The sequence below is a fragment of the Anabrus simplex genome, chromosome 1, assembly GCF_040414725.1.
Source record: "Anabrus simplex isolate iqAnaSimp1 chromosome 1, ASM4041472v1, whole genome shotgun sequence".
In the NCBI taxonomy this organism is placed as follows: Eukaryota; Metazoa; Arthropoda; class Insecta; order Orthoptera; family Tettigoniidae; genus Anabrus; species Anabrus simplex.
Genome location: NC_090265.1, coordinates 1,663,103,784 through 1,663,121,995, shown reverse-complemented (window position 1 = coordinate 1,663,121,995; position 18,212 = coordinate 1,663,103,784).

Here is an 18,212-nt window from a genome sequence, read left to right as displayed (position 1 = left end):
GAGGATGGCAGCTAATAACACTAACAGTTACGCTACGGAGGAGGATGCAAAGAATGATATCAGGGTGGTAGTGATTATTGTTTTAAGAGGAAATGCAACTAGACAACTATCCACTCTTAACACTGATAAGAAGAGGAAAAGGATACGATCCGAACTCTCGAAGAATGTAGCTATCGTTAAAAGGAAGGAACCTGAAACCGGCTGGGTCGGAAGAGAACAAGGGTTGATCAAGGGAGGTCAGATATGAGCCGGGCACAAGTGAGTGGAACCAATACCAGACACATCTTGGGGCCATGTAGTCGTCAATTCACACTTTTATGATGAGAGCATCTGGGGAGTTATCTCTTTTAGTAGCCTCTTGACATGGGTGAGAAATATCGTAGCTTTATTAGGGAAATGATGAGAGATTATAAATCCGCGAACTATCCTCTCTTAACACTGACAGGATAAGGGAAGAAGTGTTTATCTGGCTGCTGGGAATGAATAACTAACAAAGTGAGATAAGTCAAAAATTTCCAGTGCGACTTCCATTTGTGATGTGATTTCAGAAATTTGAAGATGATTATTTGATTTTACGAAACATATCATTCTGTGTCTAGGCCTATTAATGCTTTTTGACGGAGAATAAGCCCGTCGTTTAGTTCTTCTAGTGGGTCACCCACCTGGTGCCTACAATCGTTAAGGCGTCAGGCCTACATTAAAAATGTATTTATTTATTTATTTATTTATTTATTTATTTATTTATTTATTTATTTATTTATTTATTTATTTATTTATTTATTTATTTATTTATTTATTTATTTACAAAGCACGGGGTAACAGCTGAACTGAGCACATTTCACATTTACTGTCAAGAGACTAATATTAACAAACATAAACTTTCTAAATAAAATATAACAAACATGACAAATGTGTAACAAGATCAGGTACACAGCCTACTAATATCAACTTTCCAAATCGAAAACCGTAAGTTTACAAATCAGCTTTTTTATTTGTAGTCAGTTAACAGCTAGGAGTTAGAATTTAATGCTATTAGGGCTTCCACGATTGGAATGCAGAGGGTTGCGCTGAGTAATACCTGGTGAGTCTAGAAAGTACGGTGAATGGACCGATAATGCAATGGCAACGTGTAGTAACACAGGTCACATGCTCAAGTGAATAGAGAGACATCTCGAGAACTGCCATGTGGCGTTCAACACACGGAGCTGAAGCGGGTTAGTCTACTGCGGCAACGCCACCTAGATTACAAAGTCTTCCAGCTGTCTGCTATGAAGCTGGTGACGTCACTATCAGTAGGCCGAGGCTGACGAGAAAGACAGGCCGTGGCGCGCACGTCACACATTGAACGTCACGTGACTGTGCCAGTCTGCTTAGAGAATACATCCCGAGGACCATGCTATTGTAGTTGGGCCCACGAGAGTTGAGTCTGACATTTGAGCGGCGAAAACAGTAACTACGAAGTATGATACGTTGTAATAGTTACCTCCATCTGCGGCATATCACCCTTGCACACAGGCTGAGTGTTAAACATGTAGGCCTAATGCAATTCAATAAACTTTGACCTGTTCATAAGCTCGTGCTAATAATTCCAGCATTTAAAACAGGACACGTCATTGCCGATAAATGTGAGATTTGATAATCAGTCAATCACTAACAAAGTCATCAGTTCATAAAAATAACCTCAGCAAATGCACGTGTTAAATGCAGAATAGAACTGTACAATTAGCCACTGTCCGCCTCTGTGGTGTAGTGGTTAGTGTGATTAGCTGCCACCCAGGGAGGCCCGGGTTGGATTCCCGGCTCTGCGACGGAATTTCAAAAGTGGTACGAGGGTTGGAACTGGGTCCACTCAGCCTCGGGAGGTCAACTGAGTAGAGGTGGGTTCGATTCTCACCTCAGCCATCCTGGAAGTGGTTTTCCGTGGTTTCTCACTTCTCCAGGCAAGTGCCGGGATGGTACCTAACTTAAGGCCACGGCCGCTTCCTTCCTTCTTCTTTGTCTATCCCTTCCAAACTTCCCATCCCCCCCGCAAGGCCCCTGTTCAGCATAGCAGGTGAGGCCGCCTGGGCGAGGTACTAGTCATCCTCCCCAGTTGTATCCCCGACCCAGAGTCTGAAGTCCAGAACACTGCCCTTGAGGCGGTAGAGGTGGGATTCCTCGTTGAGTCCGAGGGAAAAACCGACCCTGGAGGGTAACCAGATAAAGAAGAAGAAGACAACTAGCCACTGATTAACTTACAAAAGAATTAATTAACAACGAAAATAATATTCAGGAAACAAACACGTAAATACATATAGTAGCAACATTTAAAAGTAAATTCGTTTCATGACGATATCAGCAATGATCGCCGTGATGCTTGGCCTTCTCATGTGACGTCACCAACATAGAGAGCATGTAGCGTTAGGTGGTGTTGGTTGGATGGCCAGACAATGTTACCTAGCAACCGTGCAGGCTGGTGGTCATCTGAAATTAGAAGCCGTCGATGGATGCCCACGACCGAGACATTTATAATCATTTGATTTTCGCAAAGGGAAAAGTGGTTCCTTTTTCCTTTCCGTGTGAGGAATCCATTGCTGGAGTTTTGCCGGTGAGTTTTGATAAGCCCTGTGGGATTATAAATTATACCAACTGGAGAGTTTTGACACCCTCATTCCTTCGATCCTGCAGAAAAAATCTCACTAATTTTATCAAATGTTATCACTATCGCATGTTATATGACGGGGTAAACCTTGAAGTCAAGGTGGAAAGAGCTTGTTAATTCCCACCGAGGAGCTGGGTTGTTGTAATGTGAGTTTAACGATCTGATAATTGATGTCCGTTCTGCTCAGAATAATCATTAAGTTTACGATATAATAAAACAAAATCTCCTGTAGTCCATGGCACGTGTGGGGTGGTTCGTTAGGAGTAGCAGTTCGTGTCTCTCGAATAACGGTTCTATAATATATGACTGCCTCATGATTAGCCGTGTTTTAACTAAACGGAGGGAGCTCTAACCCACTTCATCAGCAGAGACGGTCAAATAAACCGTCTGTGGCAGTTAACAAGGGACTGAAAGAGTCAGACTATTTCTTTCCAAGTCGGACCTATTATAGCCTATTTATAACATTGCACATGCCGCACGAGTTAAAAATACTTATTTTCTGGAAAACTTAAAAAGATGCTGATGGAAGCTATAGTTTTCCCTCATTTCCATCATTGTAACGCTGGGCGCAAGTTATTGAGCAGTTTGCAACATAGTAAAAATGCATGTGTGAGATACGTCTGTAATCTACGGTACTATGACCATGTAACTCCTTCATAGAGGAGAGTCGTATAATATAGAATACCACTTACTTTTTGGCAGTATAACTTCTTACCGAAATCAGTTATGAAATATAAATAAATATGGTTTGAAAATTCAAAAATTATCCAGGATTCTTTATATTTTTTAAATTGTAAATTGTTAATGTCTTCACATCAAAATTATTTCTTTCAAAAAGTTCCACTTGGTGGGTAATACGGAATAGTCGGCTAATATGGAATAGTAGGGTAAATAATATGTAAATTAAAATACAACTTCAATAAATTATTTCAGTTACATTTAAGGAACGTTCTTACAGGTGGACGTACAGAAATTTTAAAAAATCGAAAGAATAAAATAGGTAATTAACTTAAATGATAATCTATATACACTAATTATTCAAATGAGTTATCTTTCTACAGTCACTTATTCATTCAGTGACATAAGTCACAGATGCAGAAACTGAGATCTATAATTAAATGTTATAATATACTAGGATTAATGCAATTAATTTTAAATTTTAATTAATTTTAAATTTCTCTTTATTTGAAACTAAAACAAAATTTACCATTGAAACAAAATCACCGATCACGTAACATCTGCCACTTAAATAAAAAATGCTTACCAGTTTCTAATTTATATAAAACCTATTATACATTCTAATTTTAATTTGACAAACGAATCCAAAATTATGTGGGGAAATACGGGATACATTACCTATACGTCAGATAATATGGAATACCTAGTATTCCATATATCCCGACACGCCATGTTTGAATTAAAGGATTCGTCATGCCATAAACTTTGCACAACAAGGAAGTTGCACTGGTGTAGCAATATAAGCAACTCTTGTACAATATGTAACATTGGATTTCCCAGGGCTAAACTCAGTTTTGGTAATTAATACAAGCTTTAAAAGAATTACGTGCAAAAGCTTTTCAAATATGAAAAACAAATATTCTTGCGCCACGCACTAACCTCACTCACGAGCATGTCGAAACTGAATACAAAGCATCATAAGCACATTTACCGTGATTCGACGAGTTTCCACCTGAGAACAGTACCTTACAGGTAAGATATTGTGGTATTCCTTATTGCCCGATTCCCCTCTATAACCATCTACTTATCTTTGGTCCCGACTAGAAACCCGTCGCACTGAGCATACCCTATGTCAGGGATGGCAAACCTTTACTGACTAGTGTGTCAGTTTTTTGTTTATTACGTTTTACTGTCCAATGTGCCATCGGTTATTTTCCTTTAAAATCATCGTGAAATTCCTTATTTGACTTCGTTCAGATTCCATTGCATATAAATCCATTTGACTGGATGCTTCATGATTTTATTTTGCAAACATCACTGAAATATATATTTCAAAAACAGGTTAATTTTAAGAATACGATGTATTTTTGCTTTTAACTAATAACATTTGTGAAAAATATGCCCATAGAATTAATTTTGACATACTTTTTCTATTAAACCGTAAATCTTAAAATATGCTATGTTGGTAGATTTTTCGACTTATTTTAATGTTAGTATGTTGTCTAGTTGTGATCACGTGTCACCTAGTGGCACGCCTGTCTTAGGTTCGCCATCCCTGCCCTATGCCATCTCCATAATATCCTTCATTCATCACAGTCATTTTACCTTACCTCATGTTTCAAATACCTCTCATCCTATCACAGTCTTAACGTTAGATCTACTAATAATTCCATCCTTGCTTTTCCTACCCATAGAAATGCCATTTACGATAATTCATTCAGAGTAATTGCCATTCCGCATCGAATATGAAGTCATGCTGATTATTGCTGTAAAAGAAAGTATTTTTTAATGTTTTCCTTTACGTAGCACTGACACGGATAGGTCTTATGCGACGATAGGATGGGAAAGGGCCAGGACACGGAAGGAAGCTACCGTGGTCTTAATAAAGGCACAATCGCAGCATTTGCCTGGTGTAAGAAAGGGAAACCACGTAAAGACATCTTCAGAGCTCGAACCTACCATACCCCGAATGCAAGCGGACAGCTACGTTCCTCCTGTGGGTGAGGGCGGTAGTATAACACCCACGGTATCCCCTGCCTGTCGTAAGAGGCGACTAAAAGGGTCCCAAGGGGCTCTGAACATTGGAGCGTAGGTTAATGACCACGGGGTCCTTAGCTGAGTCCTGGCATTGTTTCCACTTACTTGTGCCAGGCTCCTCACTTTCACCTATCCTACCTGACCTCTCTTGGTCAACTCTTGTTCTTTTCCGACCCTGACTGTATTACGTAAGGAGGCCTAGGGAGTCTTTCATTTTCACGCCCATCGTGGCCCTTGTCTTCCTTTGGCCGATACCTTCATTTTTCGAAGTATCGGACCCCTTCCATTTTTTTCTCTACGATTAGTGTTATATAGAGAATGGTTGCCCAGTTGTACTTCCTCTTAAAACAATACTCACCACCACCTGACAGCTACATGACCCAAACTGCGTAGCGACTCGTTCGGTTAAGAAAAAGAGCTGGACAGAGAGAAAGATTTTATTGAAAATTCAGCTTCCTCCAACTGGAGGTCACTATTATACAACATTCTAAACATGCTGATATTAACACTATATAATTTATATTAAATAGTATGAAAACCTACCTTAGACAGTCAAAATGGCTTTTTTTTCTTGAAAAGTAATCGAAAATTTGAAAAATAACAATGAAAATTAACAGAATGTTGACGTGATCAAGGAAATACTCATCGAATAAATAGCTACAATTTATGGATAAATTTAGTCTCGAATTTCAACTAAGCACAGGAGTCCGACAAGAGGTTGGACTCTCTCTATTACTTTTCAATTGTGCTCTTGAAAAGTGGTCAGAGAATGGAGAATGGAGAGAAACAGAAGCACCATCTCACCATTTAGGATGAAAGATTAAAAATAAACCAAACCCCAATGGTGCAACAGCTCCGAAGGGCCATGTCCTACAAAGCGACCGGTGAAGGCCTGCAGACTATGAGGTGTCGTGTGGTCAGCACGACGAATCCTCTCGGCCATTATTCATGGCTCTCTAGACCGGGGCCGCCATCTTACCATCAAACAGCGTAGGTACTAGCCCAGGTAAAAATCCCTTACCTGGCCGAAAATCGAACCCGGAATCTTGGGGGTAAGAGGCAGGCACGCTATCCATACACCACAGGGCGGGCGGACCAAAGATTAAAAGATATTGAAATTGACTGTCAACCTTTTGCCAAAAACATCCCGACTGCAAAAAAGCAACTTGCTATATTACAAGCACAAGCAGCGAAATTTGAACTTCACATAGCATATGAAAACACTAAATTTATGACTGACATAAGAACTAAGAAATTAAGTTTGGTATTAACAGAATCTCCCGAATGAAGGAATGTAAATACCTTTGATTACTGTCTGCCTCTGTGGTGTAGTGGTTAGTGTCATAAGCTGTCCCCGCCCCCTCCTCCCTCGAGGTCCGGTTTCGATTCCCAGCTCTGCCACGAAATTTGAAAAGTGGTACGAGGGCTGCAACGGCGTCCACTCAGCCTTGGGAGATCAACTGAGTGATGTTCGATTCCCACCTCAGCCATTCTCGAAGTGGTTTTCCGTTGTTTTCCACTTCTCCTCCAGGCAAATACCCGGGTGGTGCCTAACTTAAAGCCACGGCCGCTTCCTTTCTTCGCTCTTCCTTGCCTGTCCTTTCCGATTTTCCCATCCCCCGCAAGGCTCCTATTCAGCACAGCAGGCGAGGCCGCCTGGGTGACGTACTGGTCCTCGTTCCCAGTTGTATTTCCCGACCCAAAGTCTCACGCTCCAGGGCACTGCCCTTGAAGTGGTAGAGGTGGGAACCCTCGCTAAATTCGGGGAAAACCCCAGCTCTGGAGAGTAAACGGATTAGGAAAGAAAGAAAGAAAGAAAGAAAGAAAGAAAGAATGGATTACAGAAATCAGTAATGAAAAGAAATCAATAATATTAAGAACTCAGAAGATCGAAACTGCTTTTCAACTAAGAAACCGTATTCACAACAAACAATGCCTCTCTTGGAACACTAAGATTCAACATTACATAACAGTGATTAAACCAGAGGCACTGTACGCTTTAAAATAAAATGGATTAAAGGAGCAATTAGAGATTAAGGAAGGGTTATGTGAAAAATCTTAATAATAATGTTATTTGCTTTACGTCCCACTAACTACTCTTTTACGGTTTTCGGAGACGCCGAGATGCCGGAATTTAGTCCCGCAGGAGTTCTTTTACGTGCCAGTAAATCTACCGACACGAGGCTGTCGTATTTGAACACCTTCAGATACCACCGGACTGAGCCAGGATTGAACCTGCCAAGTTGGGGTCAGAAGGCCAGCGCCTTAACCGTCTGAGCCATTCAGCCAGGCATGAAAAATCTTAGGGCCAAGAGTTTATATTTTGGAATATACCAACGTCCTTCCAAAATCAAAGGTACTATGCGGCTACCACGAATCCAATTTACAGGGCATTTAGAAAGAATGGCCTCTACCCATAAAATTTACAAATTTCTGAGAAACAAGGTCACTAGACCGATAGTGTAAACTAATGGAGAAAGGCGTTATTGAACTAGATCAAAAATCTACCAGATCGGAATAAAATCAGAATTATAGTTCAAACAAGGGGGATTGAGGAAGATAAACAGGAACCTACACATGGTAGATGGTCGGAGGAATGGAAACTTGAACAGGGCTTAATAATGACCAACTGCTGTGCAAGAAGGCCGCGTGGTCCTAGGTGGCCCATTCGCGAAGATATCGTAACCTCTCAGTTCTTTGCGGTGGCTTAATGCGTTCCTCCGGACAGACTTATTGGACAGAACTACACTAACTGATTACTTGGAAGAGATACCACTAGCATCCCGTAGACGCCAAACGTTCACGAAACCGAAATTTACATAACGGAAAATTGAAAGAAAACTAGCCAGCCCATTAAAAGCTCATTAGACAAACCCTAACTAATTTTCAAAAACAATTTAAATTACGATAATAATATAACAAGAGGGCCTATGACAATGAAAATCGTAGCATAATTTGAATGGACTCAACTGTCACGAAACAAACTACGTCACGTATATAGACCAAACAAAACTATATTTCCACACCAGATGCAAAGAACACAAAAAATGCGACTAGATACAACCAGCACTCAACCTTCGGAAGGAAGGTTTGGGAGAACAACAACAACAATAACAATAATAATAACAATAATTGTATTATTTACCTCCTGGGTTGGTTTTTCGCTCGGACACAGCGAGGGATCCCATCTCTACCACCTCAAGAACAGTGTCCTGGAGCGTGAGACTTTGGGTCGTGGGATACAACTAAGAAGGAGGACCAGTTCATCGCCAAGGCGGCCTCACCTGCTATGCTGAACAGGGACCTTGTGGGGGAATGGGAAGATTGGAAGGGATAGAAAAGGAAGAGGGGAGGAGGCGGCCGTGGGCTTAAGTTAATTACCATTCTGGTATTTGCCTGGAGGAGAAATGGGAAACCACTCCGAGGATGGCTGAAGTGGGAATCGAATCTCCCTCTACTAAGCTGACATCCCGAGGCTGAGTGGACGCCGTTCCAGCCCTCGTACCACATTTCAAATTTCGTGGCAAAGCCGGGAATCAAATCCGGGCCTTCAGGAGTGGCAGCTAATCCACAGTGGCGGATAATAATAATAATAATAATAATAATAATAATAATAATAATAATAATAATAATAATGCAAGTACAGGTTCGCCGGGCGAGTTGGCCATGCGATTAGGGGCGCGCAGCTGTGAGTTTGCATCCGGGAGATAGTGGGTTCGAATCCCACTGTCGGCAACCCTGAATATGGTTTTCCGTGGTTTCCTATTTTCACACCAGGCAAATGCTGGGGCTGTAGGGCCTACCTTAATCAAGGTCACGGCCACTTCCTTTCCACTCCTAAGCCTTGCCTATCCCATCGCCGCCATAAGACCTATCTGTGTCGGTGTGACGTAAAGCGAGTTGTACAGTTTTAAAAGAGTTGACGTCAGCGGAAGATATTACCTGTGTAATAGGCAACCCATTACATGCTCTTTAAGAGCCTCTACATAGTTTACAAAACAATTTTAATATAATTATAATAGTGATAAAATAGGAAGCGCTAAGAGTTTAAAAATCACCTAAAAGTTTGGTTTAATGTGTCATTGAACTAGCCAGGGCGGAGTAGGCCTACGAGGCGTTGTGAAGTGTTAACGGACTAATTAGCCAGCTGGACTCACGCCAACGACATAGTACCGATATTACACCAACTTGCATTCTATGCTAGAGTGGAGAGAAGTGAGGACTTCATTAAGACAGGTCCCAAATTTCAAGTTTTTAAGGATTTATTCAGAATTTAAAGATACATGTTTATACATTATATACATTTTTAATGACTGTGTTTTGATAGAATCTGTTGATTTTCTTACAAGAAAGAAACATGTCCTTCTATTTTAATTAAGTCGTTTCTTCCTTTTAGGCATAATTCTGTTATCATATGTTTTCTTTTTTCAGGTAGTTTATAAATGAATTAACTCAAAATTAATTTCGGCAGATGAAGAACCTAACAGTTATTAAAAATATTTATAATTTTGTAGACAGTCATATACAGTATTATCCTTCGGTGCAGGATAGGTAGACGTGGATCAATTGCTTGGTCACCACGCTCTCCTGACTTTTACCTTGTATTCGACTGTTATTGATTATAATAATAATAATAATTTCGTGTGGCTATCACTAGCCGAGTGCAGCCCTTGTAAGGCAGACCCTCCGATGAGGGTGGGCGACATCTGCCATATGTAGGTAACTGCGTGTTATTGTGGTGGAGGATAGTGTTACGTGTGGTGTGTGAGTTACAGAGATGTTGGGGACAGCATAAACACCCTGCCCCTGGGCCATTGGAATTAACCAATGAAGGTTAAAATCCCCGACCCGGCCGGGAATCGAACCCGGGATCCTCTGAACCGAAGGCCAGTACGCTGACCATTCAGCCAACGAGTCGGACGTCATTGATTATGAACCAACTAAAAGGTCGGACAGTTCTGCAGTTGTATATTTTCGAAGCCATTTGTCATAAAAAATATATTCTCTTTATAAAGTTCCTAAAATGTTGCCGTTGAGTTTTGATACGCTCTGTATTTATTTATTTATTTATTTATTTATTTATTTATTTATTTATTTATTTATTTATTTATTTATTGCGAAATCACCATTTCATGAACAACATATTTTCCCACCGCATCTCAGAAATTAGCAGTCGGATTTCTTCAAACATTGCAGGCGCACCTTCCTATGACTCAATTTTGTGCCTGCGTGCTAAGCGATTGAACGATGATACGGCCGTTCAGCATGCCATCTTGACGTGGTTTCAAGGTCTGGAAGCAGATTTCTTCCGTGCCGGCACTGATGTCTTGATGTACCACTGGAACAAGTGCTTGACAAGAATAGTGACTGGGGCCGATGACCTTCGATGTTAAGCCCTTTTAAACAACAAGCATCATCATCATCATCATCATCATCATCATCATCATCATCACCATCATCAAGAATAGTGACTATGTTGAATCGTAATGCGTATCATTTCCCTTCTATTGTGTATAGTTATATCATGCCTATTCCTTGCTAAATAAATAAACAAATGTAAAACATTGTAATTTTCCTATCTCAGATATCACATTTAAACCCCATGGCACTGCAGCCCTTGAAGGGCCTTGGCCTACCAAGCGACCGCTGCTCAGCCGGAAGGCCTGCAAATTACGAGGTGTCATGTGGTCAGCACGACGAATCCTCTCGACCGTTATTCTTGGTTTTCTGGACCGCGGCCGCTATCTCACCGTCAATAGCTCCTCGGTTCTAATCACGTAGGCTGAGTGGACCTCGAAACAGCCCTCAAGTCCAGGTATAAATCCCCCTGACCTGGCCGGGAATCGAACCCGGGGCCTCCGGGTAAGAGGCAGGCACGCTACCCCTACACCACGGGGCCGGTTATCACATTTAAACAAATTATTTAATTTGCTTTTTTTTAATGGTAACAGTTTTCTCCAATAACATAATGCAATATCTTCGAACATTAATCTAGAAAAATCCGCCAAGACATCAATAACTACGATCCGATTTTCACATAATCGAGGCAGACAAGCTGTTTAAAACTTAATTAACCAGTTGATGTTCGCCGGAAGCGGGTTTATATTCAGTCACATCAGTAGGCATGGGATAAAGAGTGCTGTAGCTAGATGTGTGGTCTAAGAAGCTCATCAAAAATATTAAGTCGGACATAAATATCATAATGGGAAAAGTCGTAGTTTAAATTAAATAAACTGGGCAGAGTGGGACGGTCCAGGCAGAACACGTGGCTTCACGACTAACAAAGACGTTTACCTTAATTTCAGGAAACGGGGCTAAATGAGGAATTATTTATGTTTGCTCAAGGCATTTGTGGCTCTTCCCAAACGTTTGACATTATGCATCGCACCCGCCAATTATCATAATTGTGGCTTCACGGGCGCGGCCCTGATGAGGGTACCGCGCTTAGAGTTGGGTTTGGAATTGGTAACGTGGGGACACTACAGTGACAGATGAAATTAAAACAGTTCCTAATTCAAATCGAACACCAATGGCACAATCACTCCAATAATGGCCTTCACGTGAGAGGATAATAATAATAATTTCGTGTGGCTATTACTAGCCGAGTGCAGCCCTTGTAAGGCAGATCCTCCGATGAGGGTGGACGGCATCTGCCATGTGTAGGTAACTGCTTGTTATTGTGGTGGAGGATAGTGTTATGTGTGGTGTGTGAGTTGCAGAGATGTTCGGGACAGCACAAACACCCAGCCCCCGGGCCATTGGAATTAACCAATGAAGGTTAAAATCCCCGACCCGGCCGGGAATCGAACCCGAGACCCTCTGAACCGAAGGCCAATACGCTGATCATTCAGCCAACGAGTCGGATACCTGAGAGGATGACGGATGCTTAATCAGATGCCTAGCTATAGTTTTACATATCTGAAATTTTGTAGCTTATAACTTGTTCTAGTTGAATGGCACAGTCCAGCGATATTGGGCGTCAAGAGAATCTGGGTTCGGTAATAAAGCGGATCATCGCCAATTCGGGTACTAGATCGTTTTCAACATAATGGGCGAATTATGCCATGCCCCAAAACAAAGTTAGATGCGAAAATAGAGATTTTTGCCATTTCTATGGAATAAGTAATTCATCCCATTTTCGAAGTATGGCTAGGAGAATGGTATGTTAGCCACGTTTATGATGTCACACATCACATGGTAAATATACCTACCTGAAAGAAAGGCAGCCATATTGTTCTATATCGTCACACATAAATAGCAAACTGTCAAATTAGACACTGAATATAAAACAGGGTAAATTCGTTTTAAAACAATTAAATCTCATATATAATCCTCTCAAAAATTATCTATACGCCAGAAAGTCGTGCAGAAACTCTGATAGTCCGATACATATTCGAAATGATCTTCGAAATTTGAAAAATTGACGAACAGACATGCGTAAAACAGTGTCAAGAATAATACCAACAGCATTCAACAGCATATTATTGGCACACTTTATCTGGGTGCATTTACACCTTAGTGCTGAATCGGTCGACCTCGGCAATCTTCGAGATTCGTACTGGCAACCTTTGAAACACAAACCATGAATCGCTTGAGCATCGTTGTGCGACATCTGGCGTACACTTTACGTACTAGTACTGTTGTTGTTTACACAGCAAAGCCAAACTATAGAATTCATGCTAGGAACAAGATTCGCATCGAGAAATGTTACATACTGTAATGTGTATGTAACATAGTTGTTTACTTAAGATAATAACGGTTTAGAAACTTCATATCGATCTATCACATCCTCGATTCAATTCATATTTCATTTTCATTCAGTTGGCAGCACTATCGGAACGGGGACAGCTTCCTCCTTACTCCCCACCCCCGTACACAAATGCACCAAGATAAAGTGTGCTGATAATACAACCTGTTTTCATCGTCAGTTTTTAGTAGAGAGCACATTGGCAACCCTGTTTACGACCCAAATAAATATAAATTGCTGAACGAGTGAGTTTAAAAACACATATAAAATTAATTTTCTGGCCCTTTATACAACTCTATAGCCAACGGCCGTAGCCGTGTTGAAACACCGGATCCCGTGAGATCTCCGAAGTTAAACAGCATTGGGCGTGGTCAGGAGTTGGATGGGTTGCCACGCGTTGTTGGTCTGCATTTAGGGCAGTCGCCCAGGTGGCAGATTCCCTATCTGTTGTTTTCCTAGCCTTTTCCTAAATGACCCATCCAACTCCTGACCACGCCCAATGTTGCTTAAGGGAATGGAGGAGCGGAAAGGAACTGGCCACCCTACCGCACGTAAACTCCGGCTCAGGAACACCTCTGCGCACGTTCGGACCTGCCTTCGGGCAGAATAACCCTACCTTACCTTACCTTATAGAACTCTATAACGTGAGGTATTACGTCATCACTCCTCTATTGCCCTGTAAACATTGTTGAAATGTGCTATCGTTATTGTTTTATTTTTTATTCCTTAAAGGTTGCTTTAAGTCAGCGGAGAGATGGCGTGGAATGACAGAAGACGAATAAGTTTGAGTGGCGTTTATAAAAGTACCGTAGGAAAGATCACAATATGAAGATAAAGTTGGAATTCAAGAGGACAAACTGGGGCAAATATTCATTTATAGGAAAGGGAGTTAGGGATTGGAATAACTTACCAAGGAAGACGTTCAATAAATTTCCAATTTCTTTGAAATCATTTAGGAAAAGGTTAGGAAAACAACAGATAGGGAATCTGGCACCTGGGCGACTGCCCTAAATGCAGATCAGTATTGATTGATTGATTGATTGATTGATTGATTGATAAGTTGCACTGACACAAATAGGTTTATAGCGACGATGGGATAGGAAAGGGTAAGGTAAGGGTTATTCTGCCCTAAGGCAGGTCCGAACCTCCGCAGAGGTGTTCCTGAGCCGGAGTTTACGTGTGGTAGGGTGGCCAGTCCCTTTTCGCTCCTCCATTGCCTTACCCCCCACCAACAGCGCGTTGCAACCCATCCAACTCCTGGCCACGCCCAATGTTGCTTAACTTCGGAGATCTCACGGGATCCGTTGTTCCAACACGGCTACGGCCGTTGGCATAGGAAAGGGAAAGGAGTGAAAAAGAAGCAGACGTAGCCCTAATTAAGATACAGCCCCAGTATATGCCTGGTGGGAAATTGAGAAACCACGGAAAACTATTTTCAGGGTTGCTGTCAGTGGAGTTCGAACCCACTATCTCCCAAGTGAAAGCCCACAGCTGCGCGACCCTAACCGCACAGCCAACTCTCTCGGTGTGTGCTATCGTAGTCATTTAATACAGTGAACTATTCAGTTTTTTATATCTTGAGTAACAGTACAAAACGAAGTATTTTCGCACCTTAATGAACCTACCTAATAACATTTAGGACCCCCTATAAGTGAACTGACGATGGTCCGCTACTATATCGTAACCGAAAATTTGAAATACTTAATGATTACAAAAATGATAGTTAATTGTAAATTATGCTTCAATGAAAATAATACAAAAATAGGAATGACATGGCAGGCGAGGTAGAGAGATCAGTAATTCCTCATGAAACAAATCTTGTTCTACTGTTTCTAATAATCATCTGCTCGTCCCAAGCTAATATTTACATTTAATGCAATATTTTTTATTAAAAGAAATCAACTAGTCCGCCTCTGTAGTGCAGTGGTTAGTGTGATTATCTGCCAGCCCCAGAGGCCCGGGTTCGACTCCCTGCACTGCAACGAAATTCGAAAAGTGGTATGAGGGATGGAACGGGGACCACTCAGCCTTGGAAGGTCAACTGAGTAGAGGGGGCTCCTTTTTCTTTGCTAGTTGCTTTACGTCGCACCGGCACAGATAGGGCTTATGGTGACGATGGGACAGAAAAGGCCTATTAATGGAAAGGAAGCGGCCGTGGCCTTAATTAAGGTATAGCCCGGTGAAAATGGGAAACCACGAAAAACAATCTTCAGGGCTGCCGACAGTGGGGTTCGAACCCACTATCTCTCGGATGCGAGCTCACAGCTGCGCGCTGCAAACCACACGGCCAATTCGCCCGGTGAGGAATTTCGATTCTCACCTCAGCCATCCTCGAAGTGCTTATACACGGTTTCCCACTTCTCCTCCAGGCAAATCTGGGATGGTACCTAACTTACGGCCATGGCCGCTTTCTTGCCTCTTCTTTGTCTATCCCTTTCCATCTTCCCATCCCCCACGGAAGGACCCTGTTCAGCATAGTAGGTGAGGCCGCCTGGGCGAGGTAATAGTCCTCCTTCTCAGTTGTATACCCCGACCCAAAGTCTAACGCTCCAGGACACTGCCCTTGAGGCAGTAGCGGTGGGATCCCTCGCTGAGTCTGAGAGAAAAAACAATTCTGGAGGGTGAACGGATAAGAACAAGAAAGAAAGGAAGGAAGAAAGAAAGAAAGAAAGAAAGAAAGAAATCAACTATCAGATTATATTTTACTAAGCATGTTAGCTATGCATGGGCTCCCTGGCCGAGGAGGTAAAAGGCGTGCGAGGTTCACCCGAAAGGACTTGGGTTCGATTCTCTGTCGGGAAGTCGAACATTTGAAGAAACGACACTTCCACTTCCGGAGGTGTACATGGCCCTGAGATTCACTCAACCTACACCAGAAATGAGTACTAGGTTAATTCCTGGGAGCAAGGGTGACGGGCGTATATCTAATCACTGTACCCCCATCAAGTGCCGAGATAACGGATACTGGAATCCTTTACCTTCCACCCCTTTAAGGGCCTTCATGGCCTCTGCGGATATTACTTTGCTTTGTTTCTTGAGTTGGATATACAGTTTGTGCCATGTATCTGTTAGCTTGTATTCAGAACACAGTGGAGTCGAACCCTGTTCACCCCACGTTCGGCAGCCCTGAAGATGGTTTTCCGCGGTTTCCCATTTTCACTCCAGGAAAATGCTGTGTCTATACATTAACTAAGGCCACGCTCACTTCCTTCCATATCTAGCTTTGTCGTAAGTTATCCCATCGTCACCATGAGACGTGTCCATAGTGGTACAACGTGAAATAAATAGCAAACAAAGAGTAAATTATATTTCGCGGGTTACAGAAGATACAGAAGAAACAGAAAAATCTATTGTCGCTAATAATCATCTAGAAATCCGAAGATAATATTTGCACTTAATTCTGGAATGGGGAAAATTTCATAAGTTGAGGGAAAGATGAGTCATCAGTACAGCCGTTCACGGTGGATCCAACTTAGTAGACATTGAAATGCCACATGGGTATATACAATTATCCAATGAGGACATTCGTATTACCTTTAATTTTAGTGAAGTTGTTATAAATTAACTCTGTATTTTTGTCAGTATTTCATATTGCATGTACACAATATACTGTAATTAATTACATTTCAAATTTTTATTTTATCAATTTATTTATTTATTTATTTATTTATTTATTTATTTATTTATTTATTTATTTATTTATTTTATTTATTTATTTATTTGATGTTTATTACAAGTAGGAACATAGGACTCTTCAGATGCTACTCAGCATTCATTATCCTGTATTGGAACATTTCGGCTGTAAAATGCATCATGTTGTATTCCCTCAATTGATGAGAAGCAAGCCGCAGTTGATTATAATTTATGCGTGGCTACTCTATACATATTTAATTAATTGGATATATTGATATCTGCCTCTGTGGTGTAGTGGTTAGCGTGATTAGCTGCCACCCCCAGAGGCCTGGGTTCGATTCCTGGCTCAGACACGAAATTTGAAAATTGGTACGAGGGCTAGAACCGGGACCACTCAGCCTCGGGAGGTCAACTGAATAGAGATGGGTTAGATTCCCATCTCAGCCGTCCTCGAAGTGGTTTTCCGTGGATTCCCACTTCTCCTCCAGGCAAATGGCAGGATTGTATCTAACTTAAGGCCACGGCCCCTTAATTCCCTCTTCCTTGTATAGCCCTTCAAATCTTCCCATCCCTCTACAAGGCCCCTGTGCAGCATAGCGGGTGAGGCCAGCTGGGCGAGGTACTGGTACTCCATCCCAGTTTTATCCCCGACCCAAAGTCTCACACTCCAGGACACTGCCCTTGAGGCGGTAGAGGTGGGATCGCTCGATGAGTCCGAGGGAAAAACCAACCCCGCAGGGTAAACAGATAAAGAAGAAGAAGATTACAAAGATCGAACTGCAATTGTATGTAACTAAATTGTATAGGGTAATGTTGTTGTGTCTTATTTGAATCATGTGTATTTTGGAACGGGGAATATACGAGTCAGCAGTACAGCCATACGCGGTGGGTTCAACCGGAGTCCACAGTTTCCTCAGTAGTGATTGCGAACATAGCCTCCAACCCAGAGATATGTAGCCTGGACTCGCGGCGTGAAGGGAGAAAGTGACTTTAAGTGACTTTGCGAGGACATACAAGAGATCATTCAGAACTTATAAGAGGCCGTTCATTCTTCATCCATCACTTACGATGTTACTTGCTTACTAACCTCCTTGGACTTCAACTTCTACTGGTGATGGTAATCGTCTCGACTTTGACCAGTGGAAGGTGATGTTCACTGTGAGTACATATTCGTGTCCACGAGCTGTAAAATTCACTTGCTGAGATATAGTCATACGGAGAGAATTTCTATACTGCACTTAGTACGGAAGGGTTTCGAGGAATCATGGCTGTAGTTGTATAGAAACTTAGTGCCTAGGAGGCGCATACGTCTGTGAGCCTATCTGGGCCCCATGGTGGAACGTGATAGCAAGGAGCGATTCATCGTGAACTGGAAGGCGACATACAAGACTTGATGACTTGGTTCATTGCTGTGTCAGCCAGTAACAAGACACAATGGTGTAAATATAGGGTGTTTTTAAAATTAAACCAACAAAC